Source organism: Grus americana, chromosome 8 (genome assembly GCF_028858705.1).
Source record: "Grus americana isolate bGruAme1 chromosome 8, bGruAme1.mat, whole genome shotgun sequence".
Taxonomy (NCBI): Eukaryota; Metazoa; Chordata; class Aves; order Gruiformes; family Gruidae; genus Grus; species Grus americana.
In genome coordinates, this window is record NC_072859.1 from 32,180,438 (window position 1) to 32,206,264 (window position 25,827).

A 25,827-nucleotide genomic window follows, 5' to 3' on the forward strand; every position below is an offset into this window, starting at 1 on the left:
GGCAGGGGGAGGCAGTGACCGGGCTCATAGGAGTCCAAAGAGGCTGAAGCTCGGCACCCAGAAGGCTGTAAGAAAGTGTCCACCTAAGGGAGATGTTAAAGGAACTGAATTATCTCCTCAAAGCCAGCAGGAAAAGAAAATCCCTTTGAGACTTTTGCATCCTCTTATTTTTTCAGTTTCCCAGATCTGCATCGAATGCCGTTTTTTAAAAACATATGTTTTCCTTTGCTCGGAGCCCCCACCCCTGGAGCGGGTGGCATCCAGGTAGCTGCACTCAAAAAAGCCTTTCCAGCCCGAGGGGCCTTTCAGGGATTTTTTTTTTTTTTTTCAAAACAATCCGGTTTGTAGAAAAAACACCGTGGTTTTGGTTTTCTATTTCCCCCCCCCCCGCCCCCCAACTGCCCTGCACCCCGCGAGCTCTCGGGGGGCACGAAAGCGTGGCTGCTCGTCCTGGCGGTCACATCATCCGTTCGACAGGTCCTGCCGCGGGAATTCAGCTCACACTCCCGTTGATGTGTGAGTCTGGAACAAATCTGGCTCACTCGCCCCGCGTTGGCTGGCCTCTGTAGGGCTAAGAGGAGTGGAAAGCAGTAAAATCTCCTTTCAGTCTATAAAAATCTGCAGAGATATTTGGAATGTGCAGAGGGAGCAGATCTCCTGAGTAAACCAGAGCAATGATTAAAATAGTCACTTTTCTGACCGTAACCGCAATTTAAATACTGCGGCTTTTGTTTGCAGAATAGCTATGGTTTATATTCTAGTGACAGTCACACAGCTCCAGGGGTTGTTTGCGAAGTTAGTGGCAAAAACATGTGGTTTGAATTTAAAGTCTTAAAGTTAGAGGATCAACGTTACTCCGGTAAAGATATTGCCAGTGTCTCTGCGAGTCATAATTCTAAATCATCAGGAACCTGAACACCCCTCATTAAATGATTAAAGGGAACAGTAATGAAAAAGCTAAAAGAAAGGGTAAATATACAGCCATATAAGCAGGAACATCTATTTTCAAAGCAGAAGAAAATATTGCCATCCTGACAAAGGGCAATAAACATATCAAACTAACTCCTTTTTTTTTTTCGGCAGGGAATGTAATCTTAATAAAGCAACAAATTTTAGATGGCAGGGTAAGATTACAGCTCTTCTAGACTAGGACTAGAGTTTTCCCACAAGCAGGTTATTGCTACGGGTACCGGTCACAATTAACTCTGTATTTATGTCCCACTTTCTGAGAACAAAATGATTCCTGAGACGAGGTGCTTTGATGGTGAACTTTTCCGTTGGGGCATCAAGCCCGTTTCTTTACTGTGAGCTCTGCGTTTGCATTTTCCCTAATAACAACAGTCTCAACTCAGCCCTCCCAGACCTGAGCCCCTTCCCTTCTTCCCTCCCAAAACTGGCAGTGGGACACACGGATCAGAGCTGGGATGGGTTTGGGTTTTTTTTTGCGGGGCATCATCAATATACAAGGGAGAGGAGCAACCCAGCCCCGGTTGCATTGCTTTTGACACCCGTTTGCCTTCTCTCTGTGTAAGAACATACCTCAGTTGAGCTGCTTTTTCCTTCCTCAAAGTCAGACGGGTCATGGTCTGCCCAGTACCCCAAGAGCCATTGTGACCAGTTTCAGTAAGTCCCGAAATGGGAAGGATCATGGGTCCCAAAAATGTCGCTAGCAGAACCCTTGGTATGTTGCATTTACAGGAATTGCATTGGGTGGGTCGCGGTTTTGGCCTTTCAGTGCCTGTTTGGGAGAAAAAATTAAAATAAAATATTGAAAAAAGGGTAAATGTCTTGACTGAGGCATTACGTAGTATATATAAACATAAATACATGAGACTTGCTGCAGGAGGGAGAGCCTGTCTGTATCGATATATTGGCAAGAATGCAAGGGTTGTATCTGAGCTGTAGAAAATAATCCGGTGAGTCATCTTCCATACGCTTTGGCTTGGGATCCTCTCCCATTTTCGCTTTGACCCAGGAGGGCACAGCACACAGCCTGAAAATAGGCAGCGAGATGACGCGGTGTGGCTGCACCGCTCTGCTCCTCACGGGGAAACGCACCAATCCCATCGGCGGGCGTTCATGAGGGATGCTCAGAAAAAGTCTGAAAAATGCTGCTATCATAGGAGTTGTCATGTTTTTCTTTAAATTGTATTCAACCACCTAACAGAAATAAGCAGCTTATAAGAATACCTCCCAAAAGAAGTGATAGTGATGATGGTGGTGATGATGGCGACAACAACAACAACAACAGCAATAATAATACCAACGGCACATAAAAACATGACACCCAACATCACTGCGTTTCTAGTCCATGGCAAAGCAGCCGCGTGTTACCTCAGATTACAAACCGAATCAATAACAAAGTCAGAACAAGAAACTGGAGGCACACACATTAAATATGAAAATGAAATTTTGGGATGTAACATTTACAAAAGTAAAATAGGATGGCCAGCCTCCGGCTCGGGTACAGATGACCCATCCATGGCATCTTGTGCAAACTGAATCAGTTACTTACCTCCCTAAAACCGGCTCTTTTCTAGCAGATTTCCAGGCCCAGGCCGTTTCTTCCAAAACAAGGTTGCTGTGGTCTACCCTGAAAGTGTCTTAATGCAAACGGCCAAGGTGGGGAACCCAAAAGCCGAGAGGTGGACCCAACAGCTGGGTCACCAACCTCTCTTCCAGATGACTTTCCAGAGCTCTGCTCTCCCAGCTGCATTACGAAGCTGCTTTTAGAGGGGGGTCAGGGCTGCCCTCAGCATCGTATGGTCACCAAGGGGTATGCAGGTGATGCACTGCTCCCCAAATCAGGTCCTGAGCACTTAACTCCTCTGCAGTGACCCTCTGCAACTCCGCTGGAGACATTCCCCGATATCCCTAAACATGAAATGCAATCCCTGGGAGAGAGCCTGCACTCATGTTTTTGTATTGATCCGCTGCCTTCCTGGAGATGGAGCCTGACAGTCCTGACTCAGCCTGATCTGCTCCTCCACAACTGAGCACCAAATCCCTGACTCTCACCAGTGTGCGCAGCTGTGGTCAGGTTAAAGGAAATTTGAACTTTTTCATATACGTACACACATATGCATACACACACATACATATATATGTACATATAGATGCACGAGATTGTAAGCAAAAATTATCTGAACCTCTGTGATACTAAAAAGCAATTCCTCATCTGTATTTCACATCTAAGCACCCAAGGCATGACCTAGATAGAGGATTTTAATGAGCACACCACCTGGGCTGTATAAGGGTAACTTTCTCTTCATCCCACCAGTCTTCTGTCCTTACCCAAGCTTGACTACCTCATATAAGCCATAGGGCCCTTCATGAACTACCACCATACTATGTTCCTATTTAGGATATCAATTACACTCACTTTTTACGCAGCTTATGATCCCCCGTGTGTTACCAGTCCCAAAGCATCCATACATGGGCCTTAATAACACAGGTGGCTGGCTGGGGTACTCTTGCAAGAGCAAGCTTTCTCCCCCAGGCTGCCATCTCTCATCTTGCCAGCTTTCATTTTGCTTCATGGGTTTTTCCATCAAAAGGAACAAGCATTTTTTTAAAAAAAAAATGATTGAAGTCTTAAGACCTATATATTAAAATACTTTTTTTTTTTTCTTTTGCATGTTGGAATGAGTTATCTCAGAGATGCATTAAATCTGGCTGTTTCTTAATGTACCTTCTCAGCCCAACAGCTGGTCGGAGTCATGCATGGGCCACCACGACCGGAGGGCTTGGTCTCAGCCTCAGCTTTACGTAGAAGAACGTTCCCTTTCTACTCGGCGTGTACATGCACATGAATTATATGTACAATATAGATTCCTGTTAAACAATAGCAAGGGCTTCAGCACATTCACTAAAGAAGTAGTTTATTAATAATTCCTCCATGCATGAGAAAGTAACTGAACGCTCAGTCCGGAAGTATCCCCAGGGCCAATTTGGTTTTATTCTGCCCTGTCTTTGGTATATCGGTGCTTTGCAAGTGGTCGCCCCAGTAAGAGGGATGCTCATGTGGCAGTGTAAACTCCGTTGGTGTGCTACCACATGCCTTCCCTTGCACAATTTGTATTACAGAGAAGCTACAAGGAGGCAATATATTTGGAACAGTTGATTAGAGGAATATTGCTCATATAGGCAAAACATAACATTTTTAATCCCATCCTCATTTCATTTTTAAGAAAAATAAATGATCCCTGTATCTTGGCACATGCGTCATGTTGAAATGGAGCCATTACTCTGGACAGCTTTTCACAATGGCTCGCATAATATGGTAGGAAAATCATGTACAGCTCCTGCATTTGTATCTCAGAAGGAAAATAAAAGGCTGTTAAATTATAAAGCAAGAACTAAGCTATGAATGGATGTTGCGTTCAAGGAGTCTAATGCTTAAGAAGGGGAAATGAAAAGATATTTTTTTTGTCATTCTAGGTATTTTATCCTTGCAACAAGCTCAACCATCAAATGTTTTGAGAGAGGTCAAAACTAGTCTATCTGTCTTTTTTATGTGAGTTTGTGAAAGGAATCTCTCCTTGTGGAGTTGTACAGGAATTGACACGATAAACCTAAATGGCTCCTTTACAACTGTTAGGGTTTTCTGTAAACACATGCTGTCCTGCCAGCCAACCAGCTTCAAAGCCGGGTGCTGAGCACAGCAGATGGTCTATCCTGCCGATACACACGCTACTAATTCATATTTCAATACACAGCTTTGCTGCCTAAATGAAGCCACTGCATCTTACAAAGTTTTAAAACTTCCAATAACTGATGATTTGGGGGGGGGTTAAATGTGATGGGAGGGGAAGGCTGCAAAGAGAAGGCAACCGGCTCTAACAGGAATGGACATTTTGGAGGTGCTTGTTGCATTGCGATGTGTTGTAAACATGAGACCTGCCATGCAGTGCCTCCTGCCAAAGGGAAACCATGGCACGGCTCTGCTGTATCAATAGAGGAATAAATAAAACCAGAGAAACCGGCCCTGCACTACCTACAAGCAAAGTGGGTAGAACAGAAAAGGTAAAGGATGATGAAAAAATCAGGCTACTTGCAGCAATCGTGGACATAACATCTTGCCATCAGCATGGCCACGTCAATCAGGATTTTCATAGAATCCCAGACTGGTTTGGGTTGGAAGGCACCTCAAAGATCATCCAGTTCCACTCCCCTGCCATGGGCAGGGACACCCTCCGGTAGCCCAGGTTGCCCAAAGCCCCATCCAACCTGACCATTTTTGGGAGGGATGCTGGTTAATGCAGTAACTCAAACAACTCCCTCGACCCTTCCCTGCACCAGCTCTGCTAGTGCTGGTGCATGCAGGAATACATTTTGGCATCAACACTTCAATGGAAATACCCTTATCCCTTAGCTAAATCAGCTCCCATCCTTCTCATCTCCTGCAGTGTCCAGTTATCGCCTAGCAGGTTCGGGTAAGGTAGTGCAGTACAAGATCATCGTCTTTCCACTGGGCTGCCAGAGCAAGACGCGAAGGGGAAATTGTTACTACACCTTGAAAAAAGAAAGGAGCAGGGAAAAAATCGGGTTCTTGGGGTTTTTTCTGACTTTATGAAACAGAGAATGCAGGGTAGCAGGTTTATGATGCTTAAGGTACCGCGAACATCGCAGTGTGCAGACCCCAGGGCATGTGAGCACGAGGCTCTGGCTGTGCTTTGCCAAACCTGCCTGGAGCCAGCCGCGTCATCACCACATCCTGTGGCCAGGGCACTTCGGTGTCACCAACTGGTGATGCCAACTGGTGGCACCGAGGGTGAAGCCGGGAGCAGGCACTGCTCAGCCCCGTGCCCACCGCTGCTCCTGCCGGAGGAGGACGTGGGAGACGCATCCTAAACAGCTCTGCAAATTCCTCGAGACATATTTCATACATTTGGCCTGAAGTCCCCACGCTGCTGTTTTAACTTCTCTCCTGCTCCATCACTGACAACTGCTTACTCCAGAAAGAAAAGAAAAAAAAAAAAAAAAAAAGAGCTAAAGAATGGAAGGAGTAACGATCCTCTGCACAAATAACCCCCCTCCTTGCGAGGGGATTGCTTCTTGAATTTCTCTTGTTATGGTTTTATCAAATGTTGCACCTCCTCCACTGAGCCATGATAAGTCGGGCAACTTCATCAAATTCAACACTAAGTAGGAGCAGAACCTCCTTCTTAAATTCATTAAATCTTTCTCCCAAAGGAGAATTAATATTCACTTTCTCTTTTTATTTCAATTTACTTACTTTCTCTTCCAGAGACTAAGCTACAGAGATATTTCCAAATCCACAGTTTATTTCTCTGGCCATAACAGAGAGTGAACAGTTCTGATAAATTTGTTAGAGGGGAAAACAAGAACCAAAGTGGCCCTAAGAGAGGGAGAGCAGCCATTGTTTTCATACACCATTTTGGCTTTCCTCGGTTAAAGAGTCTCAGATGGGTAGTTGGGTTTATTCTTTAAAAACCCTAAATTTGGAGGTCTTGTGTATTACTAAAGGACAGAAAACTAAAATCATGCCTTGCTGCAGAAGTCACTCACACTGTAGCTAAAGAGAACATAAATCAGCAGGGACCAGTAACAGAGTCTTACAACTTAATCACTAATTAAAAAATACTAGTGTGCAATTAAGGAGTGTCCTTTGATACGCATGCCGTAGTACATGAATTAGCTCTATGCAGACACATACACAGCATTGCAATATAGTATTTTTATAGCCTATGTATAAATGCATGGCATGCGTGCGCGTGTATATTATATTGATGCAAGGTAATGCGCAGGACTCTGTGTGTTGCCATTTCAAACGAAAAATCTGCTTACTGTAAATCAGATAACTCCCATTTAGATTTAAAACTTCTCCCTAGCACACCTACTGCCAAGCAGGGGGAGAAAGGCACGGGGAGCATTCCCAGAGGGAAAAGTGGAAGCTAATGAGAAACAGCCACGTATCCGTGCCTTTCTCCCGGCGCGACTGCCGCGGCGTGGGGCTCTGCAGGGCGCTTGGTCCATGGGATAGGAAACATCGCAACAGGCAGTGGCACCACCTCTGATGGGTCAGGGCGTCTTGCCTTTCAGACTTTCTTTTGGTGACCTAATCCACTTTCAAAGTGTTTTAAATGAGACTTATTCTCATCTCACACATCCAGTTGCAAACCAAATTCTGCCACTTGCAGCTCGAAAAGCATTTCCCCACATCCAACTGCTGCTCTCCGTGCCTACAACTGAAAACAGCCATTGGCAAGCACAGCATTCCTCACATTTTGGGTTACTGTGGCCATAGTACTCAACACCATGGATGCCAGGCACCATGTTGCTGAAGAAGACCTAGAGCAGAGCAGGTGAATGATAATAAGATCGATTGACCAGACAAAAGATGAACGGCAAAGCAATGCAAGCTCACCACACAGTTCCTCACAGCTTGTCTCGTTTCTCCTGTAGCCAGGCTGTTTAGATCAGGAATATATTTTCTAAAATTCTCCTCCTTTTTTACTGTCTGGAAAATCCTCCCAGAAAGTCTTGGCTCCCTGCAAGCCCCGGGGGGGTCTCGGGTTGTTGCTCGGGTGGACAAGTGGCTGCGCTCCCGCCTGGAGGCAGAAACCACAGCAGCAAAAAAACAGATTTCACGGGAAGAGCCGGCGGGGGGGGGGGGGGGGGGATGAACAAAAAAACTGGAAATGTGTTAGTTAACTTCGTGTGGTTGTTCGAGCCACTTCCTGACACCCGAGCGAGTCATCTGAATTTAACACATTTCTCTTTTGCATTTTGCAGCTCACCTTTAAGAGAGCACAAGGCGGAGGAGGTGGGAATATATGGACTTCAGCCCTTCCCATCAGTTTCCCCCTGTTACTTTCAAAGATTTTCTATTTAGAAAGGAAGGCTTTTTTTTTCCTGCTGTTCATACATTACACATACTTCCCAGCCAAAATATCTTGCTTGTATATTTTTTTAATTTAGCCTACATTACTCAAAATTGCTCTAAGAATAATTAAAGAGAATCACTTTCCCCGACTCTTTGATTTACCTGACTTTTTATTTCTGAAGCGTGTTTTAAGAAATAACCATTATAAAAAAAAAAAGGAGAGATCGACAATTAAAGAAAAAAATAGCCCCATATCCTCCTCTTTGTCTGAATCTAATGAAAATGTTTAAACTGCATGGATATTTATCCTTATGAAAAACATATGAACAAAACAAAACCCCCAGTATTCTGGTGAGATTCTGTAAACAGGACAGAACGTTAACTGCGGAAATATATCATTTAAGACCTTTATTTCCTTCTAGCTCTTTCCAGGCACCAAACGAGCTTTGCATGCAGATTTCGTTTCAGCTGGGTGGAATCGTTCTCATAACTATTCTCCAAAGCCCAAGCTCTGAGGTCAGCCCTGCTCCTTCTGCAACGGGATAAATATTAACAAGTGTGACTAACCCATTCCTTGCGCCCTTCTTAAATTTTCCAGAGTGTGTCAGCAAGCATGAAAGCCAGACATCAAAAAACGCGAGGGTTTTATTGTTGGAACCGGATGGGAAGAAGGATGCAATATAGGCAAAGTCCCAGCACCTCGGAGAAGCTGGTCTATAACACCACCAATAAAAACCGAGGGAATTACTGGACTGCAAGAAAATTATCTTGCCCTCCTGCTCAAAAATGAGTACATTTTCACTTGCCCCCTACAATAACGTTTTACAAGTGCTGGACCAGTGCCGCAGGAGCAAACGTGGACTTTCACTGTGGGTCCCGAAAGACCCGGGAGAGGACAGAGGTGGTGAGGAAGGTGTAATACAGCTTAGTGCCTTCTGGGCAGAGCGACGGGGCTGCGGTGACCTCGAGGGCCCATGCTCGCTCTTGGTTTTCTCTTCACAGCTGCTGCTTATGAAGTTTCATGGTGTCATGGATAATCTTCCTCCCCCCTATGCGATGCATCCTGCTGTGAACCGAGCTGGCCTCCGTGCTGGAGTTTGTAAGAAGACCAATGCAGGTCTGGTTATATCACCCAGATCTTTCTGGGCAGGGGGGGAAATCTCAGTCTAAAAAATCTGGTGTTAAATAAAGTTTATTACAATTGCAGTTTGATATCTGTGCAGCAGCAGTGATCCAGAGCCCAGTTTGGAGAGGCATTAGGACACGCAAGCCAAGCAGCTTTGTCCATACTCCGTCAAGCGATGAGGAAGCTGTAGATTGTTGCACTTCTGGTGAGCGGGGCATTGGGAAGGGAGTGAAAGAAAATAAGAAGAGTTGTAAATATAATAAGCATCTATCACACAGCTTTCCAAAATCAGACTAGTTCTGTGGACATGGGGAGAGCAAGGGGCCTCCGAACACTGTGCTTCTACCAAAAGTTTGTCAAAACCAGATTATAGCCTGGAGAATCTTTCTATCCAAGGTCAGGTCTAGTCCTGACGAAGCCAAGGAAAATTCAAAGCCAACTGAAAAAAAACCCCAAACCCAGAAATGACGAACAGAAGTATTTAAGCTTGAAAGAAGTTTTATTCACATGATCAACCAAAACCTGGGCTCATATGATTCAAAGCTGTTCGCTCATAATGCACAGGCCTCTTGCTTTCCAGAATGTGTTTAATTCTCCTACACATTCTCTCAAACGAAAGGTATGCCCCAGATTTCAGCACCTCCGTTGTGTCTACTCCACTGACCCCACAAGAAATCATCTCACTCAGTTTGTTTCCACACCTGGCTTTCTTCTCCTGCAGAATGTCAAACTGCAGAGCAGAATATACCCAAGAACATGTACTTTTCTCCCTCCATCTTTTGAAGCACTTTAGCTCTAAACTCAGCAAATGGATGCGCATTTTTTTGGGTCACTGGGTTTACAGATTATAAGAGCTGAAAAAGAAGATACATTAATTGTGGTCCTGACCTATACAGTTCCTCTTCCACAGCCTTGTTCCACCCTGGCACGGTGATAGCCAGAGCTTCTGAGAGCATGAAGGGAACTTGGGATGAAAAGAAAGGGGGAGGAAGAGGTAGCATTTATTGACCCCTTTGTATCTTATAGCCCGTGACATCTGCCGTGACTTGCCAGGCTATGTGAAAACCTTCTGCACACACCGTACAGCAGAGGCGGACCTGTTCAGAGGTGACACTTATGAAAACAAGCCCCATACCCAAAACCCACATCTAAAGCCCTTATGTTTTTCCAGCCTGGGAATTATTTGGATTTGGGTTTCTTCACTCAATAGCTCCTGATCTCCTAGAAATTCCTGTGTGTAAATGCCAGATATCTAGCTGAGAGAGTCAAGAAGAAGACACCTGCAAACCAGTGTTAAATGTTCTGCAGAGCTCACCATCTCCATTTGCACGGCAGTGAGATTCTCAGCAGCAACGCAAAAGGAGCCGTGCGGGAGAGGCTGTAAGGAAAAGTCCCAGGAAACCTCTTGTAACTTGCATAATTTTTAAACTTTGCCCAGTTAAACTGTGGTTCCATTAAACTTTCCTTTGGCTGGCAAAGGACTGGCTGAGTTATTATGGAGAACAGCCCTGAGCAATTAAAAGTGAGAGCAACATTACAAATGTAAGATTCGGTAGACAAAAATCTCTTGCAAAAGACACAGCCCTACGGAGTTATAGCCTACCCAAATGGGGAGAACCAAATTAAATGAAAAAACATATTGTATATTATCTTAATTTATATATGAGATTTTAGACAGTTCCAGATTTCTGGATTAAATACAATACCATGTGGCTCCATTAAGCCTCACTGGCCTTTTAGAATATTATTGAAAGAAATAATATATAACGGTTTGAAAGGTTTTTGGATGCTTGGTGGCATCATTATGCAATTTATTAATATGTGGGCAGAGTGACTAATGCCTCTGAGGATATATTTTTAGTTTCAAAAAAATAAATATAAAAAAGAAAAGTGCACTGGGGGCGTGGGGGTGGGGGGCAAGAATGAAAACCAGCTACAAATGGGTTTGTGCTAGTGGCACGTGATGGCATGCGTCATTCTGTCTGTCCCTCCCTAAGCCCAGCACTCAGAATAGAACACTTCTCCTTTCACTTACAACATTTCCAAAGGGGCCCAGCAATTGCAATTTGGTAGAATGTGGGTATCTAACTCATTTTCTGGCATCTTTCTTTCATTTTTAAGGCTGAAAGGGACAATTCAGACCATCTAGTTTAACGCTCAATATAAATCCCCAAGAAAATAATTTCACACGTTCACTCGCTAATTGAGCCTACTACTATATGTTTCACCAAAGTTATCTGGGCTGGCCTCCAGTTCTGCTTCCAAGATGCAAAAGGATGACAACTCCCCAGTCCCCTTCAACAGTCTGTCCCAGCAGTCAGCCCCCTCTCCCTTCCCAACCTCTCGATTTTGCCTGTCTTAAATTTCCAGCCATTGCATCTCGTTATGTTTTCCCCCATTAGACTATAAAGCCCTTTTGTAAGCGGTATTTTTTCCTCCAAAGGCATTTACTGCACAGAGTCAGGTCGCTGCGTGATCTGCTTTTTTTGCTAAGTTCACCAAATTGAGCTCCTTAAGCCTCTCTCCACAAGATTTCCTTTTCCAACCCTCAAATCATCCTTGTAAAACTCAACCATAGGCTGAGAGTTTACAGCCTCTATCATGAATTCAAGTCCCTGAATCTCAGGTTAATAAAGTCTCTATTTTTTAATAAGGCTTCTGTGAAATGACTAGAAATAGTCCCGCAGGATGTGTTATTTGGAGGTAACTATTTCCACATGGGCTGGAGGTACAGCCCTGCGAGCAGAGCGCGGGGAGAGCAGTGGGAGGGCTCTTCCCTCCTCTCCTCACCCTGTTCCGCAGGCTTTTTTAGCGCTCTCCCAAGTTGCATTTCAAAACCCACTATTTTTCTTGGAGGATCCATCACGATGGACATTTCCTAGACCTCTAGGAAGAAGCAGCGCGATTTCACCTCCCCGTACACGCGCCAAAACCAGCTCCTGAGGAAGCACAAAACCTGCCCTGCGCCCGCCGGGGCCGAGAGCCCCATCTCCGGTGGGAGCAGAGGCACTGACAGGGTCTTGGCACGTCTCACTCGGCAAACCGCTCCTTCCCTGGGCCCAAAGAGACATCTATAAAATCTTTCAAAGCTCACCAGAGCCCCCCCTTCCTCCCAAATTAATAGGATTAAAAAGAAACCCTGGGGTTTTTCTTCCCTGTCCTTTTCCAGCGATGGTGTCCACACTTCGGAGCTGTTTCTTGCCATTATTAATTGATTGTTTTGCTGTTTGTTAAATGACAGTGAAGGTTCACAGGAGGCTTGGCTCTAGATCTTTGAAGAAAACATTCCAATATTGCCAAAAATTCAGTGAAATGACAAGACATGGTGTGTTCTAGACAGTCTCCTCAAGTGCCGGAGCTATGGTTCACTGCCCCACAGCTGCTGGATGGGATAACATTCTGCCTTTTCATCGGTTGCGTTGGATTTGTATGTGAGACTACACACCAGATGAGCAGTTTAAAAGATATGCCAGCTCAGTTTCCATTCAGTCTGGCCTTTACATACCCCACAGGGACAAACTTGCTGTCCCAAACTGAAACCAACAATTTCAGAGGCAATCACGAATGAAAAAATAGTCAAGTGAGTGAGGTCAGCACCAGCCCAACCACTTTTACACTTTTTTCCCTCATTTGTTTTGTTTGATTTTCTGCGGCTCAGCTTTGCTCCCAACATTTGTGATCCAAAATGCAGGGAGAGTCCTTTGAGATACACCATTCACTTCAGGTCGCTTTCCGTCACCCAAAGATGCCTACACATGTCCTGAAACCTTCTGGTGACTTAGCTCCCCTAACCAATCTTCACTATTTGGCTTCAAAACGCCTTTTCTTTACCTCTCTGATCAAAGACCGTGAGTTTAAAAGCAAGCCTGAGTAGGTGATACCATTAGAGTAAACCACCTAATGAACTGACCCTCCTTTCTAGCTGCAAAGTAGCCTGCAAAGAACATATAGAACATATGGACTGGAAGAATTCGCCATCGGTTAGTGACTCAGCATCTCAGTACTGTCATTACACCCAAAAGGTAACGTAGGCTTGTGTAAGCAACCTGCAAAGTCTATTAGATGAAAAGGAAACTTTGCGGTCAGGTGTAAAATTTAAAATTTCCATGTGGCAAGCACAGTTGCCCAAGCATTCTTAAAAATATCTGTGCTAGGAAAAGCCTAAGAGCTTCGTTGTTTGGTGGAAGCAGGCAGGAAAGGGTAAAAAATGCAAATATGCTTGCATGGAAAGCAAATAAAAATAATCTTTGAAGGGAAAGAGTATTAGTGGATGTTTCCTAATGGTCGCCATTCACCCTGTTCATTCTTTGCACTCCACTTGCCAAAGGCATAAGGTTTTAATTTTGTTCATGGTCAATCTAATGTTTAGAGTTCCATCTACTTGAATGATTCTTTGGGGACTGGTTGCAATAGCTACATTTTGGGTTTAAATTGCATTTTTTTTTTTTTTTAAACAACAACTGAATCTTACCAAGGAGTGAAACTGGAAAGGATAAAATTAGATTCCTGAACCTTCATCCCTTTTTAGAACCAGACACGAAAAAACTGCATCCAGTTTTGTTAAATATTTTTTCCACATCTGGTGTTCAGTCAAAACCATAAGAAAAGTGCTGGAAATCTCACAAGAAGCCTCGTACTCTTGTGATTTCCAGTCCAATTTTTGCAGCCACAGGAGATCTGTATAGTTCAGATAAGAATCTGAAGCAGAAGCCAAACCCAAACTGTGAACCTCCCGAGGCTCACCCCACCCACAACAGCTTATGTCTTTACCCATCATTTGCAGCAGATGTTCTCCCAAATTCTCCAGTGAGATAAATTCCATTAAAAGTTTCAGGAGAAAGATTATAAGATACATACAATACAACATAAAAGTGTCCAAAGCAGCTCATCATGCCCCATTAAGTTATTGTTAAAGACCTTTATACAGCAGCATCTATTGATTAGAGCAGTTTGCTTCTCTTTACTACTTGTTTTTCCATGCTGGGCTTTGGGGGCTTTTTGATCTAAAGGCCACTGACGTCAATGAGAGCATTTCCATTGTCTTCAGCGGATCAAGCCCTTGACAAGCTGGTTCTCCCATAGGTCAGTCTGCAGAGTGTGGGTTTCTGCCAGCAGATTGTCCCTAGAACATTTCACTGTAGATTTACAGTCTTTATAAAATTTTTAAATGAAGTTCTATAGTTAGATTCATATGGTATATCATAAATTACAGCAGACTCCGCAAACTTGGGTTTGAGGGTTGGTTGTTTTTTCATTTGGCTCTCGGGGAACGTATAGTTTTTTCCATAGGAACCTTTCTCCAAATGTTAATTTTACCTGCTTTCTGCTATTTTGCATCAGAACATGTAGGTTTCTCATGGCCAAAGCTGTCCAGGGAAAATTGTGCCTGTGGCAGCAGTGGTGATGTGAGCAAGCGTGGACTCATCATCTTGATGTTAGTTGGTAGGGCAAGCTGTGGCTTCGGGCTCTCCTTGGTACTAGTCAGACTAGTAAAAAAAGAAAAGCAAGCCAAAAGTTTCAGATTACTTTTCTCCCTCAAGGTCTAGTTAAAGCTGTAAGTTGGGTTTTGCCTATTGGAGGAGCAACTGGTCCAACTCTGCCATCAAACCCTTGAGGGATAAATCCCTGGGACAAGGGATGATCTTCACGCAGAGCCTTGCACACACGAACAGTGGTCTTAACTGGGACCTCTACGATCTCAATACTTCCTGCGGTGACCAGGCAACGTGAAAGCAGGAGACAAGGGACAGCCCTCAGACACTCGAGTCCTAATTCAGATTCCCCATCGCCAGAGTCTAAATTTAAAGAATTCAAGCAGCATTACTGTGCCCATCTGCAAAGTGGGAGCAATAATCCCACAATACCTTCTCAGAAATGCTGCAAGGCCATGAACTCTGTCTACACAGAGTAGTACTGTTCGGTAGTAAATGAAATCTGTTTTCACTTCCAAGGCTATGGCATAAATTACTATAGGCAGAAATCCAGCCTAGCAGGCAATGAACTGGATGGGGCCCACTCAGTTCCTTCCATCTTTAGCTTTGATTTTCATTGTTCTGTTTCATTAACAGAATTTCCATGTTTTTTTTCTCCCCTCTCCCCCCCGTTGTAATTTTCCTAAACTGTTAATTTGCCAGCAGAGAGAATGGCCTCATAATTGTATACCAGCTCCTCCAAAGCACCCACAAGAATCTCAGCAGTTTTTAGCAGACTCAGCATTTCCCTCTTTACTTTGCAGCCCTCGAATATATAGAAAAAGAGGCTGAAGAAAGTCTGTTGCTGTGTTCCCACTGGGGAACCATAATCCAGCCACTTGTTTTCTGCTTAAAATGAGCAGATACTGACCTTAAAATCAGCACAAGTCCCGCCCAAGTCAATGGGGCCGTGGCAATTGGCACCAGTGGTTTTGCAGGACATAAATATCACCCCGAAACAGGCATCGGCTGACAACATCTTGATTCACTCCGTTCTCTCTTCTGTTCCTTTTTTTTATTTTTAAGGAAGGATATTGATTCTGCTCAGGTCACCTCTGCATGAAGGAGAATGAAAGAGATGCTTAGGAAAACCATAAGGGATAGCAAAATAGTTCAGGTGACTTTTCCAACTCTCCCCTTTGCTTTCCCGTGTTCCCAGTCCCTAAACCCTACCAGGGATCAGCTCCACTCTCGGCCTCTTCCCTGATCACCGGTGCCAGAGGCTGCTTTTACTGTGTGGATGAACAGATGTTTTGCCACCACTAGCTGCCCCTTCTGATTCATGATTCATTTGAAAGAAATTAACAGCAATAAATTTAATTCAAATCCTGTTTTTTCCCCAGTAGCAGAGTTTGTGAGTGCGTACAAGCGCTCCCACTGGAAAGAGAACTGGAAAGATAAAAATAGATGAGATGAATGAGAGATTACAGGATAAAGTGATGGCCACTTACCAGCCAAACAGGATTCGCTGCTGAAGGCTGACGAAGTCTCTGCTGACTTTGGGGTTTAGCAGCAGAGAATCTGCTCCATAATTTATGTTCAGCCAGGCTCTCTTAGAAGTAACACCTGACCATCTAGTATTTCCTTGGGGCGCTGGAAGAGAGGACTTTCGATGCCAGCCTCTGCAGGAATGGCACCGTACAATCTTGACCAGGGCACTGGGGTCTGTGGGGCTGGATGACTCCCAGGGTTTAGAGAGTGAGGTGAGAAGGGTGGTGTGGAAACCAGCACCTGACGCATCCCCTGCCTTACCTGCATGCCCCCAGACATCATTAAATTCTCACCCAGGAGGTTCCTGCGAGCAATTAGGAACGGGCACATAGCAGGACATTATTTGTCCATATCTGAACGTAGGATTTCCACCACGGTTTTGCTTTGCCTGTCATGAAGACCCTGTTTAATCTCCGCTTTTGAGATACAAACACTCAGGCACAGAAAGGTTAAGAAAACAGCCCGAGTCTCAGAGCCAGAAATAAAGCTCATTAGTCCTTCATCCACAGGGAGCCCTGTGCTTCCGTCTCATCCGACCTGCCATACGACAACCGCTGTCAAAGGCATCTCAAAAGAGGAGATCAATTTTATAGTGGTTTTACTCTTTGAAAGCACAAACAGGCTCTCCATTAGGAACTATAATTTATCTGACTGTGACCACTGACTACAGGTCTATGAAATGTATCTAAATGGATTACACAGAGCCAGAAAACTCAACCCAAGTATATATGGCACACACATAACAAAGCTCTGCAAATCTGAAAATGCAGAGTATCAGCAAGTGCTCTGGTTTTCCGGACTGATTTGGGAGGTAGGTAGGCTTAGCTGAAGGCTGTGGTTTCTAAATTGGACATGGTTACCTAAAACTATTGGAAATTTGAATTGCATGTCAGATGTCTGGAATAAATGGACTCGAGAGACGTAAGAAAAAACATGTGGCCCAGTATTTTTCTCTTTTTTAATGTCTTTTGGAAACTGTTTAGATCTCATCTGGGGCTTGTATAGTTTCTTTGTTTAGTAATTCTGAATTGAAATTCTTTATAAAGCTTTGTTAATTAAAAGGTAAAAACTTGATTGTTGCACACGGAGCCCTTCATCCTGAAAGATGCTTGTATGTTTTCCAAGAGCATACTCTACTTTCCAAAAAAGTAAATGATCCTTTGAAAACTAGGCAGCACAGTTATTTTATTTACCTCAAATCCACCAAATTTAAATTCCAAAATGGACCGTTATGGCCTGACCCTGTTTCTAACCCTGCCAAAAGCTGTTGTAGCTGAGATGTTGCACAGCAAGCGGTGAAGCTCCCCTGGAGCCCTTGGTGCCAGGCTGACTTGGGGCTGTACGTCTTTAGCAAGATAACGCATCCAGTACAATGATGAAGATTACAAGTAATAAATTTCCTGTGAATCGCAGGCATCTCTGGGGTGAAATATATAACCTGCTCCACGGCACACAGCTGTATCATCCCACCATGCGATAAGACCAAAAGGGACACCCAAGGGCACCTTTCTGTAGGCAGAGTGGCCTAACCTGAACTGAGCAGGACTTGGGATTAAATGTTTCCCACCAAAATGCGGCCTTGGCTCTTAGAAGAGGGAATTTTTCAGCTCTGCCACATCTTGGAGATGCTACACAGCTTCCCGTGTTCACATTGGGGTCCCTAACCCCCGTTTTCCACAGCCCAGTAGCATTGCCACAACTTTCATCATTTGCTTGGTGAAGTCAACCCAACCAACCAACCAACCTACTCATCACCCACCAGCAGCTTCTTGCTCCACACTCTTTACCTGGTGGATCTTCCCAACTGCCGTTCACTAGGAAGTTCCCAGGACAACGCAGATTTTTTTAAAGTTTTTCTACTTCTTTTTTTTCCTGATGCCTTCTGAGCATTCCTGATGCCTTCTGAGCATTCCTGATGCCTTCTCAGATGCAGCCTCCTAATCTTAAGGCTAGAGTACAACACATGGTAGGTCATGAATATGGTTGGAAAAATACTGTCCCCTCCTCAATTTTTTTTGACCTAATATTGTTCTACAGAGTCCCAGAGACTGGACTAGGAGACTTGATCTCTTTCTTGTCATCTGACAAGGATGCATGCTCAGGCCTAGATTGGTGGACATGGCATACAGGCATAGACACCTCTTCCTCTTCCACATTTTGCATACAGTGGAAAAGGCAGAGAATCTTGGTGGGCTGTCCAGGCAAACCCTGCAGCTCCTCTCAGCAAAAACATATGGTAGTTGGTGCAGCTGAAGTTATGTTTTCTGAAAGCCTTAAACTATACTAGCTAAAGTAGAGTTAATGGTGGCATATAAATGTCATTGGAAAAAATTACCGCCTTTATATTTGCTTCTTTTGTGGCTATTAAGGAATCTCCATCCAGTCTCTGCTTTTGGATATATGTCTATATATATATATATATATATATAGGTCTGTGCAGACTTGGCGGGGTTAAACTGCCAGCGGTAAGAAAGGACATAAACTCTTGGAAGGATTTTGACACCCCCCTCTTTCCCACTCCCATCACTCAGCCATGCCAAAATTTTATGGTTTCTTTTAGACTCGCATAATTAAATGAGTGATGAGGAATTTCTCACCAATATAAAACTGAATTATTTGTTGCTTAAAATAGAGCTGTACCCTCTCCAGGTCGTCAGCTGGTGTCAATCAGCTTGTTCTGGGACATCAGATTTTGCTCCTTGGGGATAACACCAAGAGCATCAGGACAGCACGGTGCAACCTCAACAGGTCTGAGACTGGGAAAGGACCATCATAGTGACCAGAAGAGATGCAGTCCTTGTATACTTTTTTTTTTTTCCTCCCGAGGAATTTTCATGTTCGTGCAGGAATCCCCCGGGGGGCTGGGGAGAGGGTGGCTCGGGGAGCTGCGGAGGACAAGGGAGGGCGTGGGGGTGCCTGCAGGAAAGCCCACGCAGTTTCTCTCCCGGTTTAACAGACAGCCTGGATTCATACTTGCCAAATTTTGCGAGCAGCCGGTAGATTTACGAGCCCCGGGAGCGCACCCGGCTCCAGCTGATGAGCTGCGCGGCGGAGGAGCCGGGGTGAGCCGCGACGGGGAGCGACAGCGGAGCCGCTGCCGGGGCCGGGGGCCGCCGCCCCCTCGCTGAGCTGCCTGGATGAAACCAAGTATGAAAAAAAAAAAAGTATAAAAAAAGGGAAAAAAAAAAAAAAAAAAGGAACAAAAGGGAGGGGAGGGGATTTGGGGCCCCTCTCCTCAGGTTCTCGCTTTTCAGGGGTGAGAACCGCCGGTCCCTGCGCACGGCGGGGCTGGCAGCGGCTGCCCCCGAGCAGGCTGCGGGCTGGAGGAGGGTTGTGCAAGCAAAGCGGCTGGGCGGCGGGAGGGGATATAAAGCCAGAGGCAAAAAAAAAAAAAAAAAACAAAACCCAAAACCCAGCAGGAGTGAAATCCTGGAGGAGTTACCAACAAGAGTAACTTGTCCACAGGGTGTCACTCTTGACCCACATTTGGGCCTTCACCCAGCGTTGTCTGTGGCAGCAGGAAATTGGAGATTTTTAGTTCCCCAACAAGCCTCCAAAAAGGCAGAAGCCTCCAAAAAAGGCAGGCTGGCACCTCTGGGTATGCTGGCCTGGGCACCCACCCGCCCGGCTGCTCCCGGCCCTGCTTACCCACCCTTCTTGCCCCACATTGCACCTTGCCTTGCCCTGTCCGGAGGATGGGGTTTGCAACAGGGGTCCTCCTTGGGCCGAGCTTACAGCACACCACGGAAAAAGGGAGGGAAGGTGAAAGAAAACACTCTTCCCCAACAGCCAAACTCACCATTCTGCCCCAAACTTCTGCCATCTCCCCTCAGTGTTTCAGAAGTATTTCAGTTTACTGCGAAATTCCCCTATCATTCCGTACTGTCAGCCTGCCCCCTCCCTCTGGGAAACCTCCTGTTTCCCAGGCATGGCCTCGTGGAAGATGCTACACCACAGCTTTATGGTGAGTCCTGAACCAGGTTAAATTAAGCGCCGATAACCCTTTGCTTTCAGTAGCTGTTACTCAGCAGAGATTTGAGGGGTTCTTCAGCTACAGGGAAGCCCTGTGAATTACCGCCTTGTTTTCTGTGTCAAGCTGTAGGGTTCTGCAGTCAGGAAGGCAAAGCTGGGGTCAAGCCAGCTCTGGGTGTAGCCTGAAAGCAGGGAGAGCCCTGACCTTTTGTCTGGTGCGGTGCTGAGCGCAGGCAAGGCAGGACTGCCTGCTTGTACTGCCTGCGCCGGCCGGAGGGCTAGCTTACGCGTTAGCCTTCCCAGGACAGACGTAGGGGGATGCGGTCAGCTGCCATGCTCGGAGGGGCCGGTGGGTGACGTGGGTGCTGGGGTCAGCAGCACAGCAGCCAAAGTACAGGCCGCAACTTTTATAAAGCATCAGCAGAGCATGAATTATGGTGTGTCCTCCTGGCAAGGTTCCTGGAGCAGAGGACACACGGGTAAGAGTGCTATCTCCTCTTCCAGGGCTGGTTGGGACAGGATTTGTGTGTAGTGTGTACAGCACATAATTCATCAGGCTATCATTTACATAGCATGAGCTCAGCACTGCAGCACTCTCTGACACTTTGAAATATTCTGCTAGGGGCTCAGCAGCTTACTGGGAGCATCGCACGAGATAGATACATCCTGAAAGGGATGCTGTCCCCTTGCACGACTCGACCCTCTGCTTGTAGGAGGTGCTCCCGAAAAGCTTACATCCATCAATCTTACCTGTCTGCAACTGCCTTGTTTCTGCAGTGACTTCACTCTTTTGCCCCAGGACAGTGTTTTTAGGTGTGCCTGGTATGATTTGAAACACTTCTTGGTTTTCTTTCAGGCCATCCTCCTTAATGTGGCTATCCCAAGCTTTTATGGAAACACCTGCAATATGTAAACACAAACGTATAAATCTCTGTAACGTGAAAAAACAGCTTCATGAAGCTGTACAAGAATGCCGCCGTGTGACTGCAAAACTTCATTTATAAGTATCTAAATATAGATCATAGCAAGCAGCAAACCCAGACTTCAATTTTAAAAGCGAGGGCATAGGGGAGAGTGCAGAGTCAGCGCTTCTCAAATAAGAAGTTCTTCTTGTACTAATTCATTTACAGCAGCATCTTCCTTTGACACAGCAAATTTGCATCACCGAATCCTGATCGCAGAGACATAAAGATTTTTATGGGAGTCGGAAATAGCTTCCATGCAGGCGCTGCTGTGGAAGCGCTGCACCACCGTCGACCTCCGCACCCAGACAAGGGCACGCTGCGGTTTGCACCAAGTGAGCTGCGCAGGCTTTACTCCTCCGTGTGCTTTTATCACATCCCACTACAATTCCCTGGTTCTAGTTTGCCCAAGTTTCTTCCCAGCACCAGCGGCCGTGCCTGCTGCCCACAGTCCCAGGGAGCGCGACAGGCTGCTAAGCACCATGCCAGGGGTGCACAGGGCATGCAGGCTCAGCGGTGAACACTGGACATATCCTCCATCCCACCTGCCTACACCTGCATCTCAGCTGTTTAGGGTGCTGGGAATATCCCCCACACCATTGTATGTCTGTCTATTGCCATTCACTCGCCTGCTGTTAGGTATTATATTAAACTTTTTCAAATCGTTCTTCTAGCCTCACAGTTTCCATAGAAATATAGTTTAAGTTTAGGAGAAGTCAACTGCTCTTTGAAAATTGCTGACAACACGGCAGAGAGACAGCGGCAAGTGTCCAACCCCACGTACCCTAGTCAAACGGCAGCACAGTTCTGTGGGATTCAGCGATACTCCAGATGTGCACAAGGAGTAAACTCACATTAGGCAGCCACAACCCCACCTGCCAGAGTTTGAGCAGAGAGCAGAAGTGGGGAACCAAGGCTTTGAAAGCCAAAACTCTAACAGCCTGAAATTAGCCTTGTTCTGGGCTTACGGGAAGCATCTCTTCAACCGTGAGAGCTGTACCCGACTCACGGCCAAGGCTGGATCCAGCTGCAGGGAACAGGAGATGTCTGGGGAAACGACTCCCTCCTCCTGGACATCCATCCCACTGCAGGAAGAGTGGTGAGAAAGGCTTGAAATGCACCCAGCAGGGAGGCACTTTTCCAACCTGAATCCTCACCTGGGAAAGCTCTGCTATTTAGGAATGGGATTTAGGTCTTACAGCAGATGCTCGAGTGAATCCCTAAATCTAAACCCACCACAGAGACTGCTCTATGAATTCCTAACATTTTCCACTGAAATAATCAGAAGATCACACTTTTTCTAAATATTGCATGAGTTGGCTAGTTGCTTGAATTTCAAATTTTGGGGCAAAGATCTATGTTATTATCAACAAAATGCCAAATTATTAAAGAGTATTTCTCACTCTTTCATTCTTATTCACTGATTTCCTATTTAATAGACATAAAGAACATTAACTGGCATTTGTTTTCAGCCAAATGCTGAAATACTGCCTTTTTTTTTTTTTTCCCCCAGAAGAAAAATCAAGTGACAACTGTTTATGTTCGATGGGACATACAATAGGGCACTGTGATGTTCTCAGATCAGGGCATCCAGCTGCGGCTGCTGAACTTTGGCACGTCGGTGTGATCCCAAACCAACCCAGAACACAGCGCTGCGTTTTGATTGCCCCCATCAGATTTTCTAGTAGCAAACCTGAGATTCTCATGTGGAAAATTTAAGTTGCACAGAAATTTCCTTTTGCTTCAATAAACCCCCCTCAAACTGCTCTACTCTCATGCACAATGCAGAAGAGTCAGCACATGACCAAAGAAGACCCACTGCATCCATTCTGCAGTGCTCATACCCGTCTTCCCCGAGGCTGCCTAACGTGTTAAGAACACTTTCTGCCATGGTGCTTGGCTTAAATTCCTGCACGACAACCAGAAACACTTCAGCCATGCAGACATGGGGCAGGCAAGAAGCAAAGATGCCATCAGACGGGAGGAGCTGACAGACACGTGCTAAGAACATGCCAGAGCACCATGGCCAAAAGTCAAGGGACAAAGCAACGCTTCCTCCCAGCTGAGAAGGGTGAGCAGAGGCCGTTACATCTCCTAAGACATCAGCAACGGAAGAAACTGCTGCTACTTCATGCTCCAAATCCCGGCTTCTCCCAGTCACCCAGCACACAGCAGCAACACATTAATTTTATATATATATATTTTTTTTTTTTTTTCCCCAAGAATGACCTGGTAACTGTAAAAAAAGTAACTACATAATTATACTTTACTACTGCTTTTGTTGGACTCGCTCTGTAATTACAATGTAGTTGCTAAGGAAAACCAACCCATTGGTTTTGCCATGAGCAATTAATGCAGGTTACCAACAAGATGGTTACGCAGGGCCAACGCTAACATTGGCACCCAACCGTGTTATTCATCTATCGGTTGTGGCTGCCCAATAATGAAGGCTCTGCCTCACATTACATGTCCACAAGCATGAGAAACAAATTGCATCAAAAACCCAACTGCGCTACTGAAAGGAAAACTCAAGGAGCAGATACCCATGATGTGTTATGGTTCCTTGCCCTTGATTTCTGTTTTTGGCAAAGGGGCAGAGCTGGCTCTCCTGTTGCTCCGCAGGGCAGGTTTGTGGATGAGTACCTCTGCCACCCACGGGTCTCACGTACACCTCACTTTCCCCATCCCTTGGATGTGGTTTTCTTATCGCTGCTTCTCTCCAGCCACTACCTGACCAGAGAGCTGCAATGATCCTGGGTGCCACAAGAGCTGGAGCAAGAGTCCACTGACCATAAGAATACCTTTGGTGTTCCCTTTTAAGCAGCAGGATTTCACCCATGGCATGTTTACCTTTACACCATAGACCCCAACCTTAATAACTCTCCATGTAATTTTTTTCATCGTGTCTCAAGCCACTGCCCAGCTGGCTACTGGCAGGTTTGGTGCCCCATCCAAATCCCTCTCCATCTCACTCACTCTTGTGGTAGATACACAGCTGCCTCTGTGGGGGTATTTCTTTGGTATGGGACTGTCTGCCTCGGTGATCTCTTCCATCTGATCCACCCATCTGATCTACAGAAAACACAAACTGTGGTTATGTGCAACACTAGAAATGATGGGGTAGCTCATGGGTCACTTGTCCTTCATTTGTGGCACAGAAAACACAGGCAAAAGCTCCTTAGTGTTCACATTGGTTCTGCTATTGCATGTTAAAAACACCATCAGGAAATCATATTTAACACTGTGTTATTTTCTCAGGCTACGAGAAGGGTGACAAATAGTGACAACGGATTTGTGAAATCTAAACCACATTCAAAACAGGGCTAGAAACTACAGCAGGAGGATCAGCCCTTTCACTCTTTCCCAGCATGTTTGGTGTGGGGATTCACACCTCCTCCCACCGGGACAATGCCCACGGCAAGAAGCAGGGACGTGAGGCCAGGATGAAGGCGCAGGTCAGTATAGAAGCACCAGTATATTTGGCACTGGTGAGAAACAGAAATCAGTCCATGGCCCCAGTCAGCCCAGAGCACAGGAAACATTTATTTCTGCAGGAGGTTTCTCTTCCACCATGCTCAAGGGTGTAGGGATAGGAGCAATATTTGCATTGTATCTCTTATCCTGGCTTATAAAAGCACAACTAATGACTCCAAAACTGCTTCTTAAAACTACAGCCTCCATGGTGCCGATGTTAGGGGTGGTTGTCCATTGTCCTTGCCTGGAAAAGGGACTGCACTCCCCTGCCTCTTCCTGCTTTCTCCAGCCTCGGAGATGCTAACACCCGTTGGGGTAGGGCTACTCTACCCAAAACACTCAGCAAGGCTGGCTCCTAATGGGAAAAAGTGGGTAAATGCTGGTGGTGGGTCACCTGCACGGTCTTTCAGTGGAAGGAACAGGGTTGTCAGCCCAGCATGGGAGCCGCACTGACATGTTCCTCCATGGCCAGTTGGCATTGGTAATGAGAAGAATCCTGGAGGAAGCTCCCCAGGGATCTGCAGCCTTGGGAATGCCCATGGAGAAAAGCCTTCCCCCAGCTGAGCTCACGTGCAGAGGTAGAAGATGTACAGATTTCTCCTCTGAACTGTATTCAGTATGTGCGTTTTTAAAATGATGGCTGCAAGAGCCATAATGAAACAGAATAAAATCATTGCAGTATCAGGATCCACCTGCACTAAACTGTAGTCCTGCAGGTGAACCTTAGCCAGCTCTAGCTGAAACTTCTCGGCCCTTAAAAACAAAGGAAGACTCATTAGTCTAAATTAGATGCATCAACCAGACATTTAGGCTTCGTATCATTACAAGGTGCTAATGGCAGCCTGCAGGCATCCTCCACCAAATCCTCTTTCATAACTTACCTTGATGCTAGTGTGAATGATGGTTCCACGCTCTCACCTGTCTTTGACACCTTAGTGGCAGCTGTCCCAGCGTTTTCATGGGCATGGTAAAAACTTTTGTGCAATTCAATTCTGGACCGTTTTATTTCAAGTGTGAAAAAAAATTAAAAGAGATATTCAGATATTAAAATAATGGTTTTTGCTGCAGCTGAGGCAGCTTCTGACCATCATTGCCTCCTGCCACACCACAAGAGATGTTCCACCCTCTGAGCCACCATGCAGAGGTCACCTACCCTAAAGACACCCCACAGCCGAGAGAGTGCACCAAAGCTGTGTTCCTCTATTTCAGGTTAGAATTACAGATTTAACTGTATCCCATAATTTACCATACTTGATTCCTCAGCATCCAATCTTTTCCTTATTTTCAGCATCCTCACATTTTTCATTTTCTTCCCCCATCACATATTCATTGGATGCTGTACAAACAAGTGTAGATTTAAAGTGTCCCCGTAACATTTTACTTATTCTGTGACTTAATAATAAAAAGAGCACTGAATAGAAAGGCTAGAGTTCAATTTCTGGGCTCTACTGCCATTTGCAAGCTGCACTCCCCCACAGCTCC

The 25,827-nt window shown here is 45.5% G+C and overlaps 2 long non-coding RNA genes across 2 annotated transcripts; both read right to left on the reverse strand.

Moving 5' to 3' along the window:
* Positions 1-439: 439 nt before the first annotated feature.
* LOC129209087 (uncharacterized) lies at positions 440-7,468 on the reverse strand. Its single transcript, XR_008577979.1, has 3 exons — positions 7,391-7,468; positions 1,540-1,738; positions 440-571 (listed from the first exon to the last, which is right to left on the reverse strand). It is a non-coding gene; the product is annotated as an uncharacterized LOC129209087 (long non-coding RNA).
* Positions 7,469-8,958: 1,490 nt separating this feature from the next.
* On the reverse strand, positions 8,959-16,016 carry LOC129209460 (uncharacterized). The gene is made up of 4 exons (XR_008578086.1): positions 15,898-16,016; positions 15,318-15,501; positions 14,292-14,461; positions 8,959-9,177 (listed from the first exon to the last, which is right to left on the reverse strand). It is a non-coding gene; the product is annotated as an uncharacterized LOC129209460 (long non-coding RNA).
* Between the last annotated feature and the right edge of the window lie 9,811 nt (positions 16,017-25,827).